The sequence below is a fragment of the Passer domesticus genome, chromosome 6 (genome assembly GCF_036417665.1).
Source record: "Passer domesticus isolate bPasDom1 chromosome 6, bPasDom1.hap1, whole genome shotgun sequence".
NCBI classification, from domain to species: Eukaryota; Metazoa; Chordata; class Aves; order Passeriformes; family Passeridae; genus Passer; species Passer domesticus.
In genome coordinates this window covers 42,548,820-42,570,909 of record NC_087479.1, presented here as the reverse complement: position 1 = coordinate 42,570,909, position 22,090 = coordinate 42,548,820, and the positions used below count along the sequence as shown (strand labels likewise).

The 22,090-nt window shown below is 33.8% G+C and overlaps 1 long non-coding RNA gene across 1 annotated transcript; it reads left to right on the top strand.

Annotated features, from left to right (window-relative positions):
* Positions 1 to 979: 979 nt before the first annotated feature.
* On the top strand, positions 980 to 15,063 carry LOC135302311 (uncharacterized). The gene is made up of 3 exons (XR_010364004.1): positions 980 to 1,058; positions 3,922 to 4,063; positions 14,904 to 15,063. It is a non-coding gene; the product is annotated as an uncharacterized LOC135302311 (long non-coding RNA).
* The last annotated feature ends 7,027 nt before the right edge of the window (positions 15,064 to 22,090 follow it).

Sequence of the window (22,090 nt, the reverse complement as noted above, 5' to 3'; positions counted from 1 at the left end):
CAATACTTATGAAAACAGACAATAAGATTTTTTACTTTTTTTCCCCCCCTTACATAAACAATGACTTCAGAACATATCTCATGAGGCAGCTGGTGATACTTGATGTAAGTTAGAACCCAGTTCACTCTGGGAGTCTGCATCTCCTGTTATTAATGAAGTTCACAGCAATTTGGAGCCTAACATTTCTGAGCTTATTTCAGGTCAGCTGTTGACATGAAATGGATGAAGCAATTAGGTTACATTACTTATGCAGGTTGGTAATCTTTTCTTTGCCCATGATTTTTCTTTCCTTCTGTCATAACAGGGCCTGAAAGCTGTGACTCACAAACAATTGCAACACAGCAGAAGTGATTTAACACAGCAAACATATTTCTGCCTTATGGCTGGAGTACTGAACTATGTTCTTCTGTATTACCAAAGGGATTCAAATTTAGAGTTGAAAATTATCAGATCTCATGGTGCTCTTAAATCCCCTGATTAGCTGCTAGTTAAACTTTCTCATCATGATGCAACTTGAACTTCAAAAAAAACCCGTTTGATACAGTTCTATTCATTGGAATTGGCTTCTGTCTGTTGTGACAGTTTCTGTATTTTCCAGGTATGGAATCCTCCAAAAGTGAAGGAAGATCCCAAAACTAGACTTCTGGTGAATCCAATTAACATATCTCATTCCGGAAGTGATTTGTATTTATTCACTCATGAAAATGATACCACATTTCTACCCTTGCTGGCATCATGAAGGGCAATAATATCCTTTCTGAGTGATCCACAACAAGAAATATATTTTCCTAGTATTGTAGAGATATAATAAAAATATAAATATTATTTTTAAAAAATACATAATATATAAAAAGTGTTATAATAATATAATCTCTTATATATATATACACACACACATTTACCATATTGTTTTTCAGTTTCTTTGAGAGTTTCATCTATTACATTTGAGGGTTACAAAAGGGTGTCTTTCCATTCTTCAGCTTTAACTTCTATTGTCTTAAACTTTTGTCCTGAGTTGAAATGCAGTCATCTGTGTCCAAAGAGGAAATTACATTAAGGTAAATAGCCAAAATGCTCTGTATAGGCTCTTTAGTTTATGAAAATAGAGATTTGGTGATTGCTAAGGAAACAAAAAAAGCCCACAACTTTGACCATGCACCTGAGCCATTATAAAATCATTAGAGACCAGAAAAGGTGATTAATATAAATATCTCAGTAAAATAGTAGGATTTTTCCACCCTTTTCTGGAATCCCTTGAATGCATCTCTGATGGGATTTTTAACACTGAGGTCCATTTTGCCACAGAAACATGTCTGTGATACATATTCACCAACTTTTTTGATAAGCATCCATACATTATTTGTGGATTTGTTAATGTCTCTGCCAACATGGAGCACATCATGCTTCATTGTCATTTCATTGAGTTTTAAACCTAATGAATATCCCTTGGATCAGTGGGAGATCTATCAGAAATAGTGTGATGTACAACTAGAATAAGCTCCTTAGGAGAGCTGGTTTGTTTTTGTTTTGCTTTCCATCACCTCATAGAGTAATAACAAGTAGTGAGAATTGTTCTAATTTGTAACTTTCATTCAAAGGAAATTACAGGGATGCACAGCATGCTGGCTTTGGTGTTCATTTGAATTTTTTTCTGCAGCTCCTAAAATGCTCCATTCTTGCCTGCATCAGAAATCCTTTATTACGAATCTGGTGATACTGAGTTTTTTCTCTTAATGAGTTTGGAAACCATTAAGACCACTTAGCAGGGGAAAGAACTGGCTGCTAACAGTGACATGCAATCCTCATTTCCTAGATAATCATCTAAAAGGGAGTTGTTTCAGAGCTATGAGGATTCTAAAAGCACACATATTTAAATAAGCAATTATGTCCAATTAGTGAGAGACTTGGAACATATACTTATCATACCAATTTTGAGCACAAATTAGCCATTAATATGTTCAACTAAGTTAATATTAAAAGTAACAGACTTCATGTTCAAGGTTTTTATCACCTGGTTTTTTTCCCCCCCTCATCTCTCTGCTAGTATCTGACAATTTCTTCATTCTCAAATTATTTAATGAATTTCACACCAAATTAAAACATTTACTATTTCCTTTCTGATATTGTAGTGAAAAAGAAACAGACCTGATAAAACATTCTAAACATGCATTGAACACATAAAACAAGTCAAAAATTTAAGCCTACTGTTTTCATTTTATATTTGAAGGACCATCTCCTTATTATGGTACAAAAAAAATCATCAATTTCTTTTCATTATATCCATGGAACTAGAAAATTGTATGTTTTGACACACTCTGAAATGTAAAAACAATAAATACCTGTCAGTCATTGGAGCGGGTTTTAAGACTAGATCACAGCAATTGCTCTAAATCATAAAGGCGCGATGAAAATACAGATTAAATAGAAGGGGAAGCTCTTCCTCACAAAGGGCTGAAATTTTATTTTTAACCAATGATAAATTACTTCTTTTTTCCAAGGTTAAAAACATACTTTTGTAATTTTGCTAATTTTTCGTTTTGTTTTCCCTTGGTTTTCATTGCATGTAGATATGCCTAATATTCTCTGGAATGATGAAAAAATTAAAACCAGATCCAAGGAAGATATTTAAGATGTTGTGGATCTAATAAGCACATACACACTTTTTGTGTATGAAAAAATCAAATAAATCCTACAGACTACATTTCAACATGTATGAGGGACCCAATTCTGTTAGCCATATAAGAGTAATATTCTTGTGATATCAGTGGTGAAATCCTTGTTCCTGAACTGTGTTTTGGATCTATCTCAGGAAAAAAAAAAGTGACTTAAAAGTGTAACAGCTTTATCAGATGAATTCAAAATTCTTTAATAATTTCCAAAAAAGGAACAAATAAGTTTGGATTTTAAAAAAAAGTCAAAACCTTGAAGTGCACAATCTCAATTTTTCTATTCTGTGCCCTTTGTGTAGAAATAATCTAAAACTCATTGCAAAGTCATAACAATCTTTATCTCTTATTTTTTACTTCAGTGTTTACTAAATAAACATACCGGTGAATACTAGAATTGATTTTTTTTATTATATTCTCCTGTGTTCCATAAGCCTGAATGCACTGAAATTCCATGCTCATCTGGTGTAATCTTGGTGGAGAAATTCTAAAAGGTCTTTGAACTCTTACACTTTTTATATAAAAGAATTTAAATATTTTAATTTATTTTTCTTTCTGTTTATTAATTTGAGGCAATAATTAAGCTTTCAATATAAACACTAAGTAATGACCTTCAATAAGCAGTGCATACCACATGCAATCAAAGAATCACATTTACCATTTTGAATCCATTGTAGCCATTGCTTAGGTCAAAGTGAACTACAGAGGAGCTAGATTTTCATCAGACAAATATATCTGAATGGCCTCTAAACTCAGGACTTTCATAGACCATTATGAAAAATTTTCTATTCAAAACTAATTTTAAACAGTCATTAATTAATGCAATATAGGACACCTGCCCAATATTTCATGAGTCAGATACCCATGACAGAAAAGTTGGTGTAAAATCACATGGACAAAATTATCAGAAGTCTGACTATTTTTGTAGCGGTGATTGAAAAGATTGAAGACTATTTCAAAAACCATGTGAATAAGGATGAGTGGAGTAAATGAAGTTATGAAAAAGTACAAAGAATGTAGATTAAAAAAATATAGCATAAAATGCTAGAAGGACTTAAAAAAATTATGGCGGCAACTTCGTAAAATATACTCTGGTCCCAAGGCATGTGAAGTAAATTCTGATTACTGAAAATTAAATTTAGCAAGATTAAAATAACCATTTAGCAGTTTGAAAGAATTGTGGGTACTACTGGGGATTAACAGGCAGAAGGCAAGAGTGTATTTTCCTATTTTTGACTTCCTTTACATTCTCCAGAAGCATCTGTCCAGAGGCCAATGCAACGGATGGGCAATGGGTACAACTCCTACATGAAGAGTGGCAGAAGCCTTACAATCCAGCAAGGATTATTAATAGATGATTCAAAGGAGATACAAAAAAATCTATTTGATCACCACAAGTGAGTAGAAAAGTCTGTATGTGACAGTTATGTCTATATAAAATATTGGAACGTACCTTTGTGAAAAAATAGTATTATATTTAGAAATAACCTACCTCCCTATGATTTAATCCCAATAATCTAATTTTTTAGTCCTGTGAACAGAAATACGTTTAAGGAAAAAAAGATGGTGCTCTATTTCATATCATTCATTTAAATTATTTTCATTTAAATCTTTTTTTGTTAAAGTGTATATAAGAAGATAAATAAAAACTTGCTCTTGAGACAGTAGAGGTAGTGGAGTTTTATAAAATTAAGATAAATAATTTATCCAAACAAGATTTTTTTATAAACCAGTTAAACCAGACAAACCAGTTAAACCAATTAAAGCCCCACCAACATTTGAGTCTTGATGTCAAATGGAGTTGACCATACCTGATGGAGGCAAGAATTCTCAAGGTGTTAGAGAAGGAACCCCAGCACATGCAGTGTCTCATGTGCTCAGGTGTGGCCTCTCAGTCTTGGGGAGCTGGCTGGGGTCAGGCACAGGTCCCCATCTGGAGAGCAGAGGTCCCTGCTGGGCAGGCAGACCTGCCACAGACCACTGCCTGTGAGGATGGCTGCCCCAGCACCCTGAAGCCTGTAAATCCTACTTTCCCTGTTTTCAAATCCCCTTCTGCTCGGCTGCTGTGCCTGAAAAAATCCAAAATAGATTTTGGAACGCACTGTCCTCTCTCAGCACTTCACTGAGCTGGGAAAGACTCTGTTTCAAATCAGCAGATTGTGCACACACAGAATTTTATTACAGGTAACGGTATGTTTAGCATCTCCATATTAATGTGGCTGATAGACTTTAAATATCATCAGAAAGGCTTTTTCTTATTGTTCTTTCAATGAGAAAGAATAAAAATTCAACAGGAAATGCAGCCATGGTAATAAAATAAAATGTGCTACTGTTATAATAAATTCTGATCCAACAAGGATTAGTATAGATAAGCAGTATTTTCTGTGGTGCATGGGGACATCTATTTCCCACCACTTTCCTCACTAGCCTGTAGATTTCTGCTTTCAGTTGACTGAGCCAACTGAAAGACAAACAGCTACTTCCTTTTGTTCTTAAAATTACAGATGATTTGATCTAAGGAACAAAAATAATTGCTTTCACAAAACAAATGTTGTCTGTAGACTAAGCTATTCCACAGGTTTATGACAGTCTGTTTACTTTGATTTATAATCAAGATGTTCTTATTACCTTCATGCTTGCTTTCTGTCTCTTATGCTTCAGCTTGGATTAAGACCAAAAGTGAAAGGGAATGATACAATGAAAGGCTAAAGCCTGAAGAAGATTGAACTATTTGGTTTCCATAGATGGAAAAAAAAAATGTGCTTATAAAAAGAATGAGGCAAATGCACTGATTATTTTAATTATATTTCTTTATTTATGTGTTAGGTCAGTCCTAAATTAAGACCAATTACAGAATAAGCCTAAGGTCACTGAAAAGCAATAGTAAATATTGAGAACGACAAATTGTTATTGCAAACAAAACCTAAAAGGGCATAAATGAAAAGTCATAGTGAGATTTCTTGGTGATGTAAAGCAGAGTAGTCTAAGAGAGAATGCCATGCCATTTGGCTGTATTTGCTTTGTTTCTGTAGGAAAATACAGGCAAATGGCACGGTGTTCAATAGGAACAGGAAGGCTGGAGACCAGGTATGAAAGTGTACCATGTAATGACTAAGGAAAGTTATATTTCATACTGGGGTTTAGAGAATAAGCTGCTATTCACTTACTCTTCCTCCTCCTCATGAAATGCTGGTGAGCTGAGAGCTGATGCTGCTCTTTGTATGTTACAAGACTAATGACACTGGGATGCACTGCAATTTATGTAAGGTATGTGCTTACCGTGGCAATAAAATGTCACTGAGATGGGGTTTTCTGAACAGCACAGTGGTGATCAGCAATAATAAAATATTTTCAGTCCTTTGGAAAAGAGCTTTTTGTTTTAAATGTGTAAGGCAACACACAAGCATAAATCCCCCTGTGTTCTCTACACATTAGTTTGAAAATAGTAAAATGCACTCAGAGATATGGAAAAAGATAGAAAAAAATGTTAGCTCTAACATTGTAGGGCTGTATTCCCTTTCATGAATCTAAGTTTAAACAAGATTTATATATCAGCCATTGTAAGTAAAAGAAGTTCAAGAAACTCATTATTATGGTGACATAAGTTCTATGCATGCAGAACAGATACAACAAAATTAATTCCTTTCTGTAAATTATAGTGATTTGTTTTTTTAGCAGTTTTAGGAAGGAAGGGGATACTGTTGCTCTCTACCAAAATCACAGACTGCACTCCAGTGTTTATCCCCTGTAGGGTGGACTTCCATTTCTCATGGGCAGCATAGGTTGACACTCTTGGACTGATGCCTTGAACAGATTAAGTCAAGAAAGCCAAGCAGGTGACATTGTTTTGTTTTGGAATCCAATAGAAATTAATGTATTTCCATTGATTAGGCATTGTGATTTTTTTTCCACTGTATCTTTAATACTATCTGGTATATATCCGTGATGATTTTTTTTTTCTAATTTTAAATCTGGATGCCTATTAACAAGTCTCTAAAAAGAAGGGTTTGATTTTGAGGGGGTCCAAATTCTCACAAGCACACACAAGAAGCAAACTCTTTTTAAGTCATGCAACTCTTCTTAAATATTTTTTATGATGAAGTTTTATCTATGTTTTTATGAGGTTATGTATCTTCTAACAAGTTTGATTTTAAGTATGAGATTCTAAAAAAACACTCTCAAAATATAAGATAGCAAGATAGTTTGTGTCTATTAGCTAAATTAGTTACATGACTAATGTTGGAGTACGGTTAGAAATATAGTAAACACCATATGTCACCAATACTGCACTAGAAGAAGATGCAGGATCAAAACCATAAAAAAAACAATGTGTGAAATTTATTAAATTTAAATAAAGAAGCAGAAATACGTCTGCTTTTCAATTCTGATTTCATGAAAGACATAAATTCACCAAGATAAACTAAAGGGAGTTTAGAGTAACAGGCCAAATCATGTGCCTAAAGCCAATATTGCTCCCTCAGAAAGAAGCTTGAATATAAAAACTGAAGTTGCAGCAAGCAAATGCATTGATCACTATTATTAAAATATCCCATTTATTTCAAAATGTTCACTCTGCTATGGGCAAAAGCACTGTGAGATCAGAGAACAAAAAAGTAATGGTCTAAACCAAAACTTTTATCCAAGAATTATGACCTGAGTAAGGTTTTCTCCTTGGACACCTTCTGTATCCAGGGTGATAAGAAACAGCAGTGTGGTAGCACTGAGGTCTAACATATGCCACCTAGCTGAAACATTATCTATGGAGCTTTTCTCTAGTTTATCAAAAGCAAAACACTACCTACTTGTAAAAACAAGGAAACCTGACATTATTTTGGTAATAAGAGATTATATTGGTTTGTCAGAAACAAGAAAACTACTCATTGTAACTAGATCAATACCCTAATAAACAACTCAGTATCTCAGAAGATAAATAAGGATTTTAAGAATCAGTTGTTTTCTGAAAGATTACACCAGTGTAGAGGAAATAATAAGTGTCCATAGAATCAAAAGTGAAAAGTAAGCCTGTTTTTAATTGAAATAACAGAAAACAAAAAAAAAATCAAATGTAAAGTAGATAATTTATAAACCTCAGATCTTTGTTCATATTATCTATTCATTTAATTTCCTAATTCATGTGGACATTGAAGAAAAAGTTATGTTTTTCAATCTCGTTTGATTAAGAGAGGAAACACAGTTTCTAAATTGTTTTGGTGGGTGTTTTTTGTGGGTTTGTTTTTTGATTGCTTGTATTTTTTTGTTTGGGGAACATTCAGCATTCTTGAAAGGGTTGTAATAAGAGAAGATGGTCATGGTAATCCCCTACAAATTAAGATTGCTGTTCAGTGAATAAGATTGTCAGCTTTCCCTGAAGTTCAGCCATTTGTTAAATGCATTCATAACATTTCCTTAAAATCTGTAATGACACCCATTAATGCACTTTGTTTTAATGTATGTGCTCTGGGGGTATACAGGAAATAGTAAACCCTAGATTTATTCATTGTTTCAGGTATAAAGTAAAAATTTAGCTGTGAATGGAAGATATAATATTTGCATTTTTAAATTTATGTCTATTTTGACGTGCTCTGGGACATGACAAGTACCAGCTGCTGTCAATACAAATTATAACACTTACATAATACTGTGGCATACTTGAGTGAGTTCCAGCATCCATCTCTAGTCACTGCCTCTTACAAGGGCAACCACATTTCACATCTACCCTCTCCCTTCTGATATTGTCGCCTCCTTTATTTAGAAAAAAAAATGAATATATTACCTTTGAAAATCACTTTTCTGGAATGTAATAGGCAAGTAACTTTGCTTTCTCCTGGAAGTTATGTGCATGAAAACCCTTTATTAATCATATGGATTTTGGTCCTAAAGGCAAACATGCAGTGAGAGTGTTACATTTCAGTCTTGCTTTTAGAATCCATTTATTTTACTGAGAACTTTTCCCTTTCTTTGATTTTTCAAACATTTAACTCAATACTGTACTCTGATCATACCTATTTTCCAGAAATAATATGATTGTATTTTTCTGGGCTTGAAATTCTATACAAGAAAATAGGTACCTTTCCTTAGTATTTCATTTGAAACAAAATTCAAAAGAGACTAACAGAACAGAATGAAAAATGTAAAGATAAACATCAAGTGATGTAACCTTTTGCACAGTACATTTACATTCAGTTACAGATCATGAGAAGAGTACCATTACACTATCAGCAATAATCAGGATGATGGCTACAGTGGGAGGTTTCTGGCTTCCTATTGGGAGTAGTACTGAGCTCAAGTTGAATTAAATACAAGAGTGGGATAAAAAATGGAGTAACTTTTATGACAAGGTCTGAAATTTACATGCATTCACCAACTACTGCTTATCTTAAATAGTTAATATCAGTCTCTCCAAATAGTTTACCTTAATCAATGCAAGACTGTCTCAAGACACTTGTTCCAAATTTTTGAAGTCATTGGCCAATAAGACGAAAACTCTTTTAAGACAGATGGTTAAATGTGCCTGAGGAATGAAAGTAGAATTGAATAGCATTGTTATGAAATTCATTAGCTTAAATGGCTTTGTTGGTTTGAGGTTTTTTGTTTGTTTTCTTGGTTTATTTTGTTTTAATTCAAAGAAATTGTATCTGAAAAATAGATAATAATCTTAGGAGCCCCACCAGTACTTTGTGATAGACTTTATATAATTCCACTATGAATTTTAAATGCTAATATAATTCAATTTTTTTAAATTATTCACTTTCCCTAAAAGAGTATTAACATAAGACACATACAGATAATCACTCACATGGATGAGTCAAGCCCTGTCAGCCAGGTGTTCAGCTGAAGTTTTTGGAAACAGCTGCTGGAACTTATCTACAGCATCAGGTCCATAATAATAATGCAAATGGTGTAAGGGAAGCAGTTGGAAACTCAGATATCAGACTCCTCAAAAAAAAAAAAAAAAAAAAAAAGGAATAAAAATATAGAACACAGCTGCTGCTAAAGGGCAACTTTGTTCCAATATTCCCACTCTTTTGCATAAAGAACAGCTGAAATTTATCACAAATAATTCCAGGAGTTTAAAGCCCAGGTGGTTAAATAATTCTGGTCTTAAAAAATGCTCTCAGTTTTGGGCAAATGAAAAAAGACTTTGTCTCAGTGAATACTGTTCAAAGGACAACATACAGGATTATTTTAATTTCTTTGTTTATCAAGATTTGAATTTTTCATGTCTGTCAAAATATCTCTGGGCCACTGGAGGGACTCAGAAACTTGCTGCAGAACATTCTTTCTTATCATACTGGTAAGTAGAATCACCAGTCACTCCAAATAACCCTATTGGAAACAACTGGAACATCTTCTAGAGGCAACATAAGTTCTTTTTAATTGATCAGGAAAACTTCATTTGGAAAATCTTCCTCAGATTTTTTTTTTCTCTCATTAACTCCTGTTGTCTTTTTCAATGCACTTTTATGTAGCTCACAAGTCTCCTTGGCTCTGTTTCTGTATTTCCATTCCAGATACCATTTTTACTCTTCTCCTATATTGTTTCAGGATCTTCTTACCAGTTTTGCGAAAATATAAAGAATGTTAAAGTTCTCATCTGATATGAAGTTTGAGCAGGCTATAAAATTATTATTTTTTGTAATGTAAGCAGATATTTTCCAACCACAAGAGCTCAGTTTTATATCTATTCACATTTAATATCACCAGCAGCACACACTGGAGCAGCATTATGGCTGAGTAATAACTCACTATAGGAACCTTGTCTCTACTAAATTCTTTCAGCACATATTTTCTGCTTTCCTTATACTACAAGACCTATTATTGTAAAACACAAGTAATTACAGTCCAAATTCTCATGTCAAGTGCTCCCAAACAGAGTAAATATTCATTAGTAATGGGTCCTTAACTGCAAAAAAATAAATAGTATACATAATAAAATAAATATGGATTTATAATTTAGGGATGACTCCTAAAATTATCATGGTCAATTTTCATACAAGAATTGCAGACACTTAAAGTCCTCTTAAAATACAGTCTGGCAAAGTCAGCACACAGTTAGCCATTAAATGGCACTCAGTAGGGCTGTATAGGACACTGGGAGACTGGTCATCCTGAAACATGAAACAGTATTCAGTACCAGTGAGTCCCTCCCATCCCTCTCAGGAAGGACCCAGCTTTGGAAGGGCTGAACACCAAGGGGTATTGTCTTCCAGAGAGACAAATTACCACAGAATATTACCAGGAGAAGCTTGTCTGAAAGACAAATGAAACTTATTTGATAGACAGCATTTCTTAGATCTGTGTTTCTGTTGTCATACAGAACCCTGTAATCTGGAAAAGACAAAAGTCAGTCTGGCAAGCTCTCTATGAACGGTTTTCAACCCCTATACTAAGCTGGGCATACAGAGAAAATCTTACATAAAAAAGAATCTTAACTACCGAACTCTTTTTTTTGCCAAGCTGTAACATTTATTTTAAAAGCAAAACTATCATCATTTCAAGTCTATGTCTCATGCAGATAGTTTTCTACAGTATTGTCTGCAAATATGCCTTAACTGAGACATACAGTAGTGCAACTGAGTGAATTATAACCATCTTACTATTCACAATATTAAATTTCTAATGTCTTTTCAACATATTAGGGCACCGGATTAACATTTTCCGTATTCCCATCTTCTGTTTATACACATCTACCTATGTATTTAATGTCAGAAAATAAATTTGGTTGCTACATTCTAAATAGTAGGAAAGGGATATATTGGACTAATGAAAACATTTCCTTTGTGACAGTGGTCCTTTTGTAACAACGTTGGTGGTCACAGGACATGTTTCTCCACCATCAACATTTTTTTCCCCCTTGTTGGTAATTTTATCATTCCTTCATAGTTCTACTCTCCTTTTTCTGTGTAATCCACTTCACTGATACGGTCTGTGATATTCCATATAATTCCATCCAGAAATTCCTCTTTAATGTATTAAAATTCAGCACATCCAGTCTTTTCTTAAACACTATCAGGTCTGATGACACCCCCACCTGCCTGGACAGCCAATTCCAATGTTTAATGACACTTTCCATTAAGGAATTCTTCCTGATGTCCAATCTGAATTTCTTCTAGTAGCCAGGGAGAAGAGGCCAACCTCCACCTTGCTACAAACTCCTTTCTGATAGTTTTAGAGCATGATTAAGGATCCATGAGCTGCCTTCTTTCCAGGATAAGCACCCCACCTTCCTCACCATCCCTCATATGATTTACTATCTAGACCCTGAAGAAGATGGGCTCTTATTAAAAATTTATTATTAATTTATGGATCTACATATGTCTAGGAAATGTAGCTCGTTAGTTCTACTTTTTCACATACATTTGATTTTTTCTACTTCCAAACTTCTGAAACTAAGACTAAAACTCTAGCCAGCTGCTAGTTCCCTTTGCCAATGGAAAATAAAATATATCTGAATACAGAAGATAAAAGAGTTCAAAAAGCGATGAGATTACCTACAGAATTGCTTCAAACAGTTAAAATTCCAATGAAGGTCATATTTTGAGCAGAATAAATGGAAGGACCAAAATATGTCTGCAGTCTCCTTGATGGTATCTTTCCATTTTGCAGAAAATACCTGCTCAGTTCTCTTGCTCTTTTGAGATTATCAAATCCAGTATGTTTAGTATTTGTTTTTCTGGAGACTGGAAGCACTAATAATCTTAAAACTTATTATGAATCCACAGTAATTTTCTTCTCAGGCCTCAGTTTCAATAGATATAAGCTGAAATAATAGTTTGCATTGTGTAAGAAATTTTACCATGGAGATCTGTTTCTTTAAATACACAGCCTAGAATTCAAGTACTAATTCAGTAATAACTTAAATACAGCATTAATAATTATAAAAGCCCAACCTAAATATCTGTGTGTGTCTTAAAAATAACATACATAGTTGTGTAATTTAAGCAATGTTGTGAACTCCATTGGATATCAGTTAAAAATAACGGCAAATGAAATGGATATTGGCTTTGAAATATGAATGTATTATCATGAGGTTTTCTCTGATAGTTCCATCTGTATCTAATACAGCTGCTATTTTAGTATCAGCATTTTCTCTATATAGTTCTGGACGTGCAACAAGATGATGTTACAGTATATTCAAACACATGCACATACCTGACACTATTAGGAAACATTCAATATTAAAAAAAAATTGAGCTGCTAAAATAAAAGCTAAATGTAGATTTCTCACTTCACTGTGGAAATTTTCATTTATCTTGACTAAGGCTACTTTCATCCTCCTCCAGGTTAAAATTTCTAGGTGTTAATCTCCTTATGTACCTTAATATGCATACTTAATAGCAAATTTAATTTAAATGGATGCATTTTGTGGAGATAAATGTCTCCAACAGACCAATAATTCCTGAGTGTAAGCCACTGTTCCTGCAAATAGAAGCTTAAGTCCTATTCAACACTATGATAAATAACTCATAAAAAGTAGTAGCTTGAAGAGAAAACCCACTGATTGCACATTTTCCCTACTCTTTCGTGGATGACTGCTCATTCTGTTTCAGGGCAAGACATGATTATTCTGACCAAACATTTGTAGGTCTTGGCTTTATGCTGACAAGCTTTCCCAAGTTTTATTAAAGTGTAGCCAAAAGCTTATTAAAACACATGGATAACAGCAATTAACTTCAGTGTGGTTGCAGGCAAGGATTGAAGTGGATTTCAATTGTAAAGCCACCAAAGCAGCTGAACAGGGAGTTACCTATAATGCACATCAGAAATGTAAATGTGCTTCACAGAGTTCTATGAAATAGCCACATTATTTGTCATATTTAATGCATTTTAAGGTCATAGAAAAATATAGCAGCAATAAAAAGTCATAAAGTGGTGAGATACAGTGCAGTCTATATTGCACAGTATATTGTTCAGAACGACTCTAAGAGGCTAGCAATAAGTCATAAGGAGGAATAGGCTAAATGACCCAGAAAAATTAAGTTAGTGGTGCCCATCAACTCAAGTACTTCATTCTCAGAAAAAAAATGTTAAATCTTCCCAGAAGTGACTCTAAACCAAACTTTTCAGAAAGAATAAATTCTAAGTTAATTTATCTTTTTTTTCCTCCCTATAATCTTTATTCTGTGCTATGATACGAATGTTATGCCATACTCTGAGCTGACAAAATTGGCTATTTTTCATGTGTTCCATATTCAGATTGGTGTCCTATGGCATTTAATATTCAGAAAATGGATCCTGAAAGTCCAGACATCACAATGCAGTAGTGTGCATTCATATTAATTTACTGGCCTTTAAATTGCATCATTTATGAAAGAATAAAATGGGTTGACCTGTATTTTAAGTTTTAAAATAAAATTTTAAGTTAAACAAAAAAAATTAAAGAATCATAGCCTAATAATTAAGATTCCAATCCGTGTTATATTTTGCAAAGCATCCGAAACAAACAAACAACAAAAAAAAAAATCTGTATTTTGGCAATTATTCTTAGTATATTTAGGGGTTTTTTTATCCATCTTAATTTCTTTAACAATCAGCAGATACACAGTCACTGTGCAGTGACTAAGACAGGGTCATGTTGCAGCCAGACAGGAGAATCCCTGGGCGCTGGGAGTAGTGGGGGCTCCCCAGGGCAGCTTCACAGACCCTCACCTTCCAGGACCTGTCCCATTGTCATAATATAGAGAACAAGAGTCTCCCAGCACAAGAATTCCATCATGGAGTATATATGCCTATAATAAGAATTCAGAATAGCAAACTTTTGTTAATATTTTAGAGTCATAACAGTGAATTTATTAATCTATTAAATTGTGCTTGACGTTATTTGCAGTTTATGGCAGAATTGTTTGTTGTTATTACCATGAGTACTCTTTTTATTAGCTATAGTTAGAGGAATTATTTTTAAAATTAATATTAAGAAAACTACAAGCAGAATGGATTTTAATTATTTATAATTAATAGCTTGTGTAGTTAATAGTTTATACATTTAATAGCTGTTAGTTAATTGTTAATAGCTTAGAGTTGGCAGCATGGACAGTGGCACCCTCAGCAAGGCTGCTGACACACAAAAGCTGTGTGGTATGCTCAACATGGTGGAGGGAAGGGATGCCATCCATGGGGACCTTGGCAGGCTTGAGAGCTGGGCTTGTGCAAACCTCATAGAGTTTGCTGAAAACTTTGTTGAGATTAAATATATTTCTGCAATTAATCTAATGATGCTTTATTTAATTTTATTTTCAGGTACATTTCAGAATTGGGTTTCCAGCTCAAAACAAGGAGCAATGGTGTCCTGTTATTGTGCAGCTCATCACTGATGACTAAATGGCAAGTTACTGAAAATAGCCATCATTGTACTCCCTTTACAGCAAGCCTTTGCTTTGAATGTCATCTAACATTCCTAGCAATAACATCCTGTATATGTTTTGATGTAAGATAGCAGAGCTCACTTTCACCGAATGACCTTTTGAAAATAATGATTTGGTGCTTATTCATGGTGCATGGTGCTCTTAAAATTACTGGTAATATTTGTATTGCTATCTCTGAGCCTCCAATATTGCACTGATAAATGTTCAAAGTTGTAGAGAGAAAATTTCTCCCTGAACTCTAGGGCACCCCAAAGTGACAGCAGATTATGTAGGTAGAGTTAGAAATAATAAAGAGAATGTCAGAATATCACCTTCTTCTTTTCACTTACCTGCCTCAACCAGACTTTACATTCCTCTTTTTCCTGAATCAGCTACCCTTGCACTCGGTGGATACTTTTCAGAAGAAATAGTTTTTTCAATCTCTTTAAAGAAAGCCAAGGAAGAGAGTTATGATATCCATTACCTCAGAGAACAGGATGTTTTGAGAAAAAATAGAGGAAACATTTCTAAAGGCTCTTCCCTGTGCATGCAAGGCTGAAGTAAAGAAAAAATTGGTCATTGTAACTGAAAATATAACTCCTGATGTCTATCTTGCATGGCAGCATTTGTCAAAGATGCAATTTTTTCAAAGATGCAATGATTTTGAAACAAAATATTTGGTTGGTTTTTGTAATTTTAATTTCTAATTATGACATTTTTCTGCTCTTTTTCTTCAGTAGGAAGAGTTATGTGATTCATTATATAGATGGTGGGGTGAAGTAGTGCGTTAGATTTGTTTGGGATGGGAATGATTCTATTCATTCCCATTTGCATAAAACACTTATCCCAAATACAGGCTTTTTCTTTAGTAGTGCACTATCCTAAATCAAGATGTCCAGGATGGTTCTGGGTTTTTCTTGAGACTAAATAGGAAAACATGGAGAGATTGGCATGACAAACTTTTGTTCTGTCCCTATTTTACCTTCCCCCTCTCTTTCCCCATTTGGCTGCTGCTTTGGATTATCATGTCTCTATTGTCTGACAATAGCAATGTAGGAAAAAGAATGCAAGTAAACCCAGAGTTCCACAGGCTATCTTTATCTTAACTTTACAGCTAGCATGAGAGTAGTTTTGGATAAAATGGAAATGTGTTCTGAAAATGAGTCTTGCGGCCTAAGACATCTGATGTGGTAGGAAGGAGATGTAAAAATATGCATTTTGCCTTATACTTTGGCCAAAGGGAAGTCAGTCACACCATTTAGAAATTGAGTCTTAAGGAAGATAATTGTTAAATTTCTAAACCAATTTATGTGTTTAATATAATTTATTCCTGGTAATATTTAATTGCTAGAGGCCAAAATTAGACCTATTTTTAGAGTAACTTATGTAAAATTTGCAGGCTCTTGAACATGCTCTGAGTGTACATCTGTGCGACATATTCATGAAGCACATCCAACTATCCTAATCAGCACTTGTCTTACTGTAAACATGCCCCTTAAAGACAAGCTGATGTAGATGCTGCTTCCAGGAATCCAAACCCCATTTTTAACAAGTGCAATGAATGGCTCCATGTCTTCTGAGTTGAAATTTATGAAGCAAACCCAGGTCCCTGAAATACAGCTTTAATTTATAGAAAATTGGTCCTACTGTGCAATGGGAAATTCAAGTCTTGAATTCTCAATGGACCAGGAGAGTTAGATAATGGATACAAAATTGTTTTTAAGGATTCTGTTTGGTCATGCTGCCCTTTCATGTGCCATTCTTCCTGTTTGTTCAAAATAAACAAATAGACTTTCAAGCAGAAAGGGAAAATCTATATCTGAATCCATTTCAGAATAAACTGTACTCCCTTCTATGAAAACAAACTTTTCAGTTTATTTCTAGAAACTTATATTGTTTCACAACTACTCTTAGGATGCCTAGCTACAGTAGCAGTTTCTTGCTATGGTTAAATTTGTACATTAATTAATTCTCTCCTTCTTTGAGTAATTTTACTTCTTATGCCTGAAAAAACCACTGACAAAGGTAAAGTTTCAAACAATGCAGAAGATATAAAATGTTTCATAATTAAAATATAAATATAATTATTTTGAACATATTTTTCCAATATTATTATGAAAATAATTTCTTGATGCTTAAAATATAACTATTAAAATAGCACTCAAGGAATGAGAGCCATGCAGAAAGGGTATATATGTGTCATTTAATCTTCTTTAACCCAAAGGGATTAAAATATTTATAACCTTAAATATGTAATCTAAGAATGATTTAACACAGTTATTAAAATATTTTCTACAGTTGAGACATTATACTGTGTTTCAAATCACACTTTTAAATAACAAGAATTAATAAAATGTAGAAAGAAAACTTTTTATTATTAATAGTAATTTTCCATTTTAATAAAGTGTCAACTGTTAAAAAAAAAAAGAAACTCAAGGGCCAAACTTCTGTCCTAAGTTGCATTCAGTCAAAACCCACCAAAATCAATGAAATAATTGAGACTGTGATTTTCCTTATCTGCTTTGTTTATAAGTCTCCAGTAATTCATATCCATTAATTTTTCTCTGGGAAAATGTTTTAAATGTAGCAGTACTGAGTGTTGATACATTCGTTAACTGAATACAAGCGGTAACAAAGTTCCAGGAATAAAGCGAGTACACAGGAGTACATGAAATACAGGCTTTGCTGTTCACTTAGACTGGTGTGTTGTATAACCCTGGCACTCATTTTGCTATTCCATGCCTCTTTCTTTCCTTAGCATGATCATAATTTTATTTTGGTTTCTAGGTTATTATAAAAAAAAAAAAAGACACCAGAAAAAAAAAAAAAATTGGGAATGCACTGACTTTGATTGGTTTAGTTTTAATGTACCTCTGGACCCACAATATTTTATCTAGTGATTGTCATTTGATTTGGTGTTTGTAAACATGATCCTTCAATGTTCACTGGAGAAATTAATTGCCAAGGTTTTAACTTTCTTATTGGAGAGACAGGTGCATGAAGGCATAATTTAAATAACTGAAAATATTCACAAAATTTATTTCTACAGAATTTGTCATATTTATTTGATTCTTAGCTATAATATATCATAAAGGTGGTTTATACAGAAGTTTTGGAATACTGATAAAACTGAAGGTGCTACATATTGTGCAATCAGCAAGAAAATTATCTGACATCAAAAATTATGCACATTCATGATTGATGATTTTTTTTTGTTTTAAATTCTGTCTACAGTTGATTGTACCCTTGTCTGTTTAGGGCCTGCTTAGGTCCTTCTAATATATTTTTTGGAATCACTTTTTGTCTCCATTTTTCCAAAATCATATATAAAATCTTGATTTCATGTGAAATATACGTTGAACACCACATATTTCAAGAATGCAGTTGGCTGTTTCTTGAAGCATTACCTTGTGCCAATAAGAAAAACTCAGGCTTTTGTCTTAAAATTCAGTTTCTCATGTAGAATAAGTACAGTTTAACAGAAGTTATTGTTCTTTTTGGATGATTAACGAGACATGCCAACATACCACATATGCACTCAGGTACTGTCAATATTTTATTCATGACTCTACAGGTTGAGGAATTGTATTATTTACTGTGTTTATTAGTAACTTAATTATGATTGTGTTTATTTAGTTAAGTGCATAAATGGAGCCTAAGTGTCCTTCATCAACATTAAAACAGAATTTATGTTTTTTTGTGGACTCCATACCCCTTGAGCTGCTCAAGACCAGGCTGGATGGGGCTCTGAGGTACTTTGTCTAGTTAAAGGAATGTCTGTCCATGACAGGGGGGTGGAACTAGATGACCTTTAAGGTCCCTTCCAGCACAGGTCATTCAATAGTTCTCTGATTTCATGTGCTCTTCTGCATGTTAAAATTATCTCTGATTTCATGTGCTCTTCTGCATGTTAAAATTATTTCAGGAATAAAAAGTTCACACTAAGTTCTCACTCTGTAGAAGACAATGGTTCAACTTTCGTGTAAAAGTTAAACGTTTCCTCCAGCCTTCTCTCCATGTTGCACTCAATGATTTGCTGAAAGGTGCCAGCAGAGGTTGTCAGTACCCTGAAAGTAGGAGGGGAAAATCAGATGGCAGGGCAGGAAGGAAAAGAGGAATTGTAAATGCTTTTCTTCAAAGACAGTTGACAGAGAACTTTGATCTAGTTTATACTTAAATGAAGCTTTGAAGAGCTTAGATATTCCCTACCTAATTGAGTGCCAAAGTTCATTATCATTCTCACAGTCCCTGACTATTCCAAAATTTGCTATTTTTTTTCCAACGTTGATTTTTATACAAAAAGTGCTGCAACGACTTTCCCAGAGGCAAGTTCCACCTTCTAGAGTACAAAGCATTATTTTTGATTTCTAAAAGTCATAGAATACAGTGTCTTTTTCTCTTTGTCATTGTAAGCTTTGGGTTTGTTGTTTTTTAGTTTTTGCAGTTTTTTCCTCTGGTGAGATATCATTTGAATTATGTTTTAAGTCTGAAATGCTAGGGGAACTACTGCGATATGATTGTGTTTGCAATGTGTTTTCCAGCTGAGAAATTGAAGTGGGGTGGCAAGTTTTAGTTAATAGAGTTGGCTGTGCAACTTTGACTTCAGTTCTGCTATAATTGTATTAAATTGAAATTAAAAAATAATAGCTTGTAGTTTTAAGTGTCTCTTATCTGGGGCCTGCAGGAAAATACCATCTCTCTTCCACAGGGTGCAGGAGAATCTCTGCTCTGCCTGGAGCACCTCCTCTCCCTCCCACTCTTTTGCTGACCTTGGTGTTCACACTCTTTTTCTACTGTTATTTTTTGCCTCTCCACTTGGCTTTCTGATATTTTTGCATTTTCTTAAATATGTTCATACGCAGAAATTTTTTCCTCAGCTCCTCTGGGAGATGCTTTTTATTTTTCAGGCTTATAACTACAATTGTTTGCCTTGTCTTTGTTATTTCCTGAGATTGTTTTGGGTCTTTTTTAACATCATTCTCTTCTTTACTTATTCTTCAAGCTCCACAATTGTCCCATTCTGTCCATCAGAAATTATTTTTCCCAATCAGTTCTGACTTTATCCTCTTCCTTTTGTTAAGTTAAGATCCAAAATATTCACCTTTTGAATTAACCTATCTCCAAGATCATCTGTGCTTTTTATTCCAACAGAAAGAATGTCTTCCTTTCAAGTACATTTTCTCTTCTGCAAGGGGGGATTTTCTCTGAAATCCTCTACTTCTAGCTCTCATGTTCAGTGTGCTGTTTCCACATGGCACCATAAAAACTGGAATGTGCTTCCAGACTGAATGTGTGGAGACAGAGGAGGAAGACAGCCTCCAAAGCTGTTAATCAGTAAATACCACTGCATAACCCTATGATTATTTAGAGGATTTGTTAATCTCCCATTTTGATGTGCATTTATCCTTGCCAAATAACATTACAGATATATAAGTAATTTACTCAAACCCAGACAGGATTGGCATAATAATCTTTTAAATTTCTTATTTTGAACCAAGAAACCTTCTGTTATCTTGAAGAGTAATTAAAAAAAAAGTCATAAAACTTACTTGTTTTCCTAATGTAAATACCAATGTTTGTTTAAGAAAATTTCCATTTAGGGCAAATGAGTAAACAGTCCCATTTCAAAACTACTCATTAGTGGTTGAGATTAATTAATGTGAGGAATAATGAGGTATCTGAACTAAGAGTACCAATAATTGAATTGATTGCATGAATTCTTAGATTAATAAAATCCAATTATTCTCATATGTAATTGGCACAAATTTTATTTGTACCTCCTTTATAATGTGTTTGCTAATGCTATCAGAAAGTAAACAAAACAAACTAATTGTAAATTAACATGAAGTTCAATTAAACCTCCAAACCCTGCCAAGCCAGCTTTGTGTACAGATTAGTTCAAAGTCCTTATTTATCCATGAATGCATTCAAAGCGAATGGACACAACAATACTCATTTGTGAGTGCATGACGTGGTGAAATTGGAACAGTATCTTTCATGTCTGTGGAGACAACAAGATTTCTGGGTTCTGTAATGATGCACATTTTTCAGATTGTGAGACCATAGAACTTTACTGGCTATATGAGGAACTATAGTTGATTTATCAAATACATAAGAGTGATTGGTAGGAGCTGAAGCCAGTTTACAATACTCCAAGAGAGCAGGGGATATTTTTATTTTAATTTCAAGAAGATCATTAATCAATCCTCTTCATTTCTGCCAACAGCTTCTGTTTGGTTAATCATCATTGGAGAATGAGAAAGATCAAGGAATGTTTTTAACAAGAACAGTCTGACCTAGAATAAAAAAAAAAAATCTCAAAAAATATAGATGTGGAAGACAAAGAAAAAAGTCATGCTCAGCTCTCTGGTAATGGTAATCAAGAAGGAGGAGGATATAATGATAAGTTCTATTAAGGAAATATCTATTCAGAAAAGAGATGAATAATGTGTTTGGGTTTTTTCTTCTAAACAACTACAAGCATCATTCACAAAGTAGGACCCGGAAATAATAGGAACCTTTAATTATTGAATATCTGTTAGCAAAGTAATGTTTAGATAACTTGAAATGCTCTTGGAAAATCTTGAGATCACCATCATAATAAGCTGTAAAAAATTATCAAAAAAGGAACTGTTTTATATTATATTTTGATCAGAAGTGCTAAAATAACAGCAGAAATTATATTCAATAGTGTGTCGGATATTATGGCAAGAAAGAAGTGATAGTGAAATGAAGACAAGGGAGAAAAAGTGGATCCCAAAGACCTGAGGAGACCCATTGTTAGGGAAATGGGACACTATTGTAACAGGCAAAGTGTTGTAGCAGACCTGACAGATATTGGAAGGAACAACATTAATTCAGAAATGGCAAATTGTCCCACACCAGGAGAAAGACAAGGATCCTAGTGAGAAATCCACAGGGCTGCATTAGGAAATCTTGAGCTTTCTAAGGTTAAAGATTGAGAAGACACATAAAAAAAAAGGGAAACAGAATTCAAAGATGTAACTCAGTCTTAAAGGAAGGAAATAATAAAAAAACCCAGGCCTAATACATGAATTTACTTGTAATAATAGATTTAAAATA